Source organism: Syngnathoides biaculeatus, chromosome 10 (genome assembly GCF_019802595.1).
Source record: "Syngnathoides biaculeatus isolate LvHL_M chromosome 10, ASM1980259v1, whole genome shotgun sequence".
NCBI lineage: Eukaryota > Metazoa > Chordata > Actinopteri > Syngnathiformes > Syngnathidae > Syngnathoides > Syngnathoides biaculeatus.
In genome coordinates, this window is record NC_084649.1 from 14094979 (window position 1) to 14101536 (window position 6558).

The following is a 6558-nucleotide window of genomic DNA, read 5'->3' on the forward strand; positions in this document are numbered from 1 at the left end:
ATTTATGGCTTTGATTTCCAATTTCCCTCCAGTTAAGTTCACTTCCTGGTCGGGCCATTAAAGTGCAGCGTTGTAAAAGTGCCCCAAGGCTTAATTAAAAACTCCACACCGTTGAGGGCCTTGTTTGAGTGTGAACCATGACCCAAGTGTCCTTAAAATCAGCGGAACAACATATTTTTAACAGGTACTGTGTGATGAGGCGTGTGCGTTATTGTCCCATAGTGAAATTTAACGTTTGCTGGGACACCTTTTTATGATTGCTCCACATTACCAAATATCAGTTTATGACCATTTGTAGATCATGTCTTATGGGTTATTGAACTCAATTGCTGTCAAGAAGCACAAAAGCTAAAGTGGAAAATGGATTCATCAAGGCTCTTCATTCACTGGAATTATGTCCATCCATCCATTTTCTTTGCCACTTATCCTCACAAAGGTCGCGGGGAGCGCTGGAGCCTATTCCAGCTGTCAACGGGCAGGAGGCGGGGTACACCCTGAACTGGTTGCTAGCCAATCGCAGGGCACATTGCGACAAACAGCCGCAGTCACAATCACACCTACAGGCAATTTAGAGTGTCCAACTAATGTTGCATGTTTTTTTTTGGGATGTGGGAGGAAACCTGAGTGCCCGGAGAAAACCCACACAGGCACGGGGAGAACATGCAAACTCCACACAGGGGGGTCCGGGATCGAACCCGAGACCTCAGAATTGTGAGGCCAACGCTTTACCACCTGATCCCCTGTGCTGCCTGGAATTATGTATGAAAAAAAAAAAAAATTCAACAAATCTGTTTGTGCAAATTGTCAACCAAATTTGGAACCATGATAATAATTCTAAAAATGTAAAAGCTACTCTATAATGATTTCATTCTCAGTACATTTGAAGTCCATTAATAAAACAGTCGTCATTTAGTTCAGTAAGAAATGGTGGGAAGTAAATCAAACCGTTCTGAGGTAAAATTTTGAAAACTTGATGAAAACTGTATTGGTGATGTTTTTACATTCTTATAAGTGTGAGAGTTTTTCCAAGTAAAATAGTCAAATTAAAGGTGACACAGTTGCACATTCATTTACGTTACGTTTTGTTATTCACTGCCATTTCCCCATCTTAACATGGACGTTTGAATTATTATAATCAATACATTAAATGTTTAAAGACTGATCCAAATTTAGTACCGAATTATTGAGATTACTTAAAACTCTTTTCCACCATCTCAGGTTTTATATTTTTGGAGTGGGGCTAAAATGGGGTCTGACATCACCGCCATGGACAAGCATGACTCGGCCCTCCCTCACTACAAAAGTAACAACCGCCGTTGATGATTCATCGGAATTGCTTATGACTCAGTCTAGCACCAGGAGATCATGCTGTTAGCAACCATGATATGACTGCATACCAAAATTGCATCTTCTCTGAACTGTTTTGCATTGCAGTATTTGAGTTAGTGTATCTGTTGCGGTGACCCTCATACAGCCTGCTGATGGAAAGTTAGAAAGTTCCACTTCAAAGCGCTAACTGCTACTAGCAGCTAGGCCAATATGGATCAGCTGCACACAGTGCACAGTCTTGTGAGAATGTGAAACCAATCTACGTTATAATGTGAAATGCGACTTTTTTTTTGTTTTTGGTGTGGCAGCAATACGAAATGTATCTATTTAATATTTTCTACGGAATAATGTGAAACAATTCACATTATAATGTGAAAAGCGATTCACATTATAATGTGTAATTAAAACATTATAATGTGAAATGCAACCTTTTTTTTTACATGCATGGTGGTGTTTTTAAAATTATTATTATTCATTCAATTTTGGCAGGCTTTTAAAAAAACACTTCTGCGGTGTGTCAAATTTAAAAGACTTTTTTTTCTCCCCTCTTGGCATGTTACGTGTCATCTCCCTCAGCCGTTTTGTCTCGTGCCGACATCGTTTAAAAAAAAAAAAAAAGTTTATTGGCTGTTCAAAGACACGAAAAAATTAGATAAATACTACTATAGAAAAATGAACTAGCTTTTGGATTCAGATATACTGTGCACGACGTCGACGTGGAGTAAATGTTTTTCTTGGAGCTGATTGCTTCGGTGAATTATCACATTAAAACCGATCGCCCGATCCTCAAAAATGCCAGTTTGTAACGTCTAAAGTCTAGTCGGGTGTAAAGTCTAATTTGAATGGATGTAACTGGAGGGGAAAAAAAGTGTTCAAACTGCCCCAGCACGCTTCACGTCCATCTGAGAGGACATATGTGGCCATGTGTGACGTCCCAAGTGTGGCATATGTGTTCACCGGACGCCCCCTTTTCCTTCTCTTCCAAGACATTAGCCGGCCGCCGTTGACACCGCATGGACGCTCCTAACGGCCTTGTCAATTGCACTCGTGTGCAAAGGGGAGCTGAGAAAAGGAATTAAAGTGACGCGTGGTTATGTTTGCCGGAAAGTGCCCAGCTCGCTCGCTGCCAGCTGTGAACAGATGCAGCAACGAGTCCTCCAAGTATTCTTTGACATTAAGCCTGATTCCGCACGTCGGACCTATGGGGGTCTTTTCTTTTATATAAATCTAATTACTCACACAGTTCTGGTCTTGAAACTACACACTTTTTGGACACATGGGGAGACGGGGAACTTCTATCATAGTGCTGGGGCTCCACCTCACCAGACTTCTTTTCAGCCACCATCAAACTGTCACCTCTTTGTATTTTTGTTTTATTTCCCTTGAGTTTTAATGTTTGTCTTTCAGAAATTTACTGTGACCTAAACAGCCACCTACGCCAAGTGGTGTCCGAGTTCTGGTGCTGGGTGTTGGTGAGCGGTAGTGTGATGAATTGTAGTTTGATTTTGATGATCGCTTGCGACTCTACATGGCGTGTTTTTGATGCATTGGCACATTTGAATGTGTGTCCATCTCTTTGATGTTTCAATACTCTTTGCACAAATTGATGTTCTCTAACAAGGAGTAGAGCAGCAAAATTTCCTTTGGTTGTTTGACGCTTGAATGGTCAAATACATTTCCCGATTTAACGACGTTTGATATATTTAATACTTAATCCTGGTCACATTTTGATATAATGAGATCAAGATGACACCTAAGAATTGATCATTAGCACCTCGCGAGACTTCAAACAGGAGGTTCTTGGAGAGAAGTAGTCGTAGTTGTTGAGCTTGGTGTCACACAATGTCTTTTCTTCGCTTCTCTCTCTGTCATTTTTGTTTGTGGCGTGCTTGGATATTTTTCTGCTGTGCCTTTGTTTGCAATTACAGAGGTCAAACGTTTTCCTGTAGTTGTTCACCAGGTTTGCACACACTGCAGGGGGGATTTTGGCCCACTCCTCCACACAGATCTTCTCTAGATCAGACAGGTTTCTGGGCTGTCGCTGAGAATCACAGTTTCAGATCCCTCCAAAGATTTTCTATTGGGTTTAGGTCTGGAGACTGGCTAGGCCACGCCAGAACCTTGATATGCTTCTTACGGAGCCACTCCTTGGTTTTCCTGCCTGTGTGCATCGGGTCATTGTCATGTTGAAAGACTCAGCCACGACCCATCTTCAATGCACTGACTGAGGGAAAGAGGTTATTCCCCAAAATCTCACAATACATGGCCGCGGTCATCCTCTCCTTAATACAGTGCAGTCGTCCTGTTCCATGTGCAGAAAAACGTGAGTTTCTCCTCCTGAGTCGTGACCCTAATGAGTACAACCGCTATAAAAAGCAGATAGATGGATGGAGTATTGGACTGAGGTGTTGTAAAGCAGAAAATGTTGCCTCTTTGCAGTTCTGATGTCACCCTTGCATGCTCCACTTTGACACGGCCGTTATCGATTGGGTGCCCCAAAGGGACCGCTTGCTTCACATTGTGTCCTTACGAGAATCATCTTCCCTCTAAAAGTGTCCGTTCCTATTTGTTATGGACAGAACTGTTTGACGGCATTTTGTCAAACTCGACCTTTGAAACACACTTCACTATACAACCCTGATAGAGCTTCAAAATTCACACATCTTCAACGAGTATCTATCGAGGCTGAACTTTTTCATACTGTATCCATTCATTTCCCAAGCGAGTAGAATGTTGTTCTTGTGTGATGTGTTTATATTTCGATAAATATTGTTATAACATGTATACAAGAGATTAATGGCAATGCCACGTTCCTTAGATAATGTCACTCAAATGATGAGTAATTGGCCAAAAGCAAAAGCTAATGAATGAATTCCCATATTAACGTTGTGTGCTTTGTTTATGGACCGCGGTGTGTGTGCATACGTAACTGCTTGGTGGCTGTTAGAAAAAAAAAACACACAATTACTCAGATTACACATCAGGTTTTTCCACAAAACAAAGGGTATTTTCTTGCACGTCATGCTGTCAATCTGACTTTTTGGTTTTGTTTTTTTTTAAATACTTTTCCTTTGCCATTGTACACATGACCTGACGGAGCCCCAACAACCTCCCAGCTGTGTTTTCTTTCTGTGAAGGCCAACTAAATTTAGACTCCTGTTTTCTTGTTAAGGATCATATTGGTTTTGTAAGTTAACATCAACCATACATTCACCATACAGTACTTAGACAGTACATCTGTGTTTTTTTTTGGGTGGAGCTTCCTTCTCTCCAGCTAAGCTTAAAAGAGGCGCATGCCTTTACTCTGCAATTTAAAGCAGTCCTTGAACAGTCTTCAATGAAAATACACAAAGGATAAATAATTACAATAATGAATAATTTCTTTCTAAACATGATAAAATCTAGTTTAATCATATGTCCCTCCTCCCCCTGAAAGTAAGACCACAGGCGTTTTATTCTTCAGGTCGCGAACCACTCCTACTTCCACCCTCCCAGCTCCGGTTTGAGTGAAAAACAGCAAAACAGTGACAGGAAGGAGTATATCAACATGGAGTTCTTTTTTTAAGCCTCTCTTATTGTTTCACCTCCGAGCGGCTGAGAGGAGGACACGCGCTCCTTCCTCTCCCGACTCAAACAGGAGACACGGAGAGAGACCCGAAACCTTTTATCTGGTCATCTGAAAGCTACCCTGATTGTTTGACGCGTTCCACACACTTAGCAACACTTTAAGTGCACTTGCACCATCGAATAAACGTCCAATACAAAACTGTAACAAGAATGACTGAATTTTACGACGATGACAATTCTCTCTTTTGTTTGTCTCTGTCAGAGAGCTATTCCTAAAAGAAAAGAAAAAAACTGAGAAAAGTTTAAAGGAGAACTCTTCCCAAGTGGAAACAATTTGAAGTTAATTTTAATTTGAAGTTAAACTCAAATTATCTGGAAAAATGTAAACCTAGACAAAATAAACGAATATAATATATGACGGAAACATCAAACATAACGCCACCTAGTGGTCTGGGAAAGAATCACTGAATGAATTGTTCAAACTACATTTACAGTGACTTAATTAATGGGAAATTCCAGTGGTTTGCATGAACAATGTATCCAATAGGTCATGTAATATGCACTCTATCTTGACAATGTGATGTCAAATCCTCTCTCATTTAATAGTGTATCGGTTGATCGGGAAGACTGAGGAATACTCCCATACAGAGCGGCGGAGCCGTGAGCTCACGGTTGAACGAGCTCGTCAGACTCTGCGTCGTTCCGCCAGAAGAACCATCCGAATATTCAACATTATTTACAGCCGCTCGGCGGCATTATTTATAGCCACAGGTTTAGATCCCTACGGAATTATTCCTCCGCCTTCCCGATCAACCGATACTGGTATTTCTTCATCAGATGAGGATAAATCCGAGAAATCAGAGCTGGGCATAAATAGTGTCCCATCTAATCGAGCGTTTGGAATGGCACGTAACACGTCACATCCGTCCACGTATGTCATGTGACTCGCGAAAATGGCAGCAGCCCTGAAAATTCGTAATTGTCGATTAAAAATCTTCTCAAAACACAATTAAATGAGAGAGGATTTAACATCACATTGTCAAGATAGAGTACATATTACAGGACCTATTGGATACATTGTTAATCCAAACCACTGGATTTCCCCTTTAAGAATTTCCAGAGCAGTACATTCAAGTAACTTTAAAGTATAATACAATTTTATTTAGTCTTTTTTTAGCTTTTGTTTTCATAGTATTTATTTATATTAACTTACGTCCTAATGGTAAGGATTAATGTTTAACAAATGTGAGAATGAATGTCTGAAAACTTTATTGTACTGAACACATAACCAACAATGTTGATTCTTAGTTTCTTAAACAATACTAAAATGATCAAAAAGCTTAAGATCTATTCTTTAAGGCTGTGTGCTGACCCGGCAATTTGCGCAACTTACAGTTAAATTTAAAAAGTCTACACACCCCCTTAAAAAAGGAATGAATCAAAACCTTTTTCCACCTTAATCTTATTTAGAATTATTCATCAAACAATGATACGTTAGACGAATGTTTAAAAAAAACCTAAAATGTGAGGGATGTCACAATTTCTGGAGTATCTAGAATAATTCATTGTCTTATAAATCAGCAAACTATAAATGGCCCAAATTTTATTGCAGTCATGAAACTTCAACTCACTCTCCTGTCTTTGTCAACTTGTTGACACTAT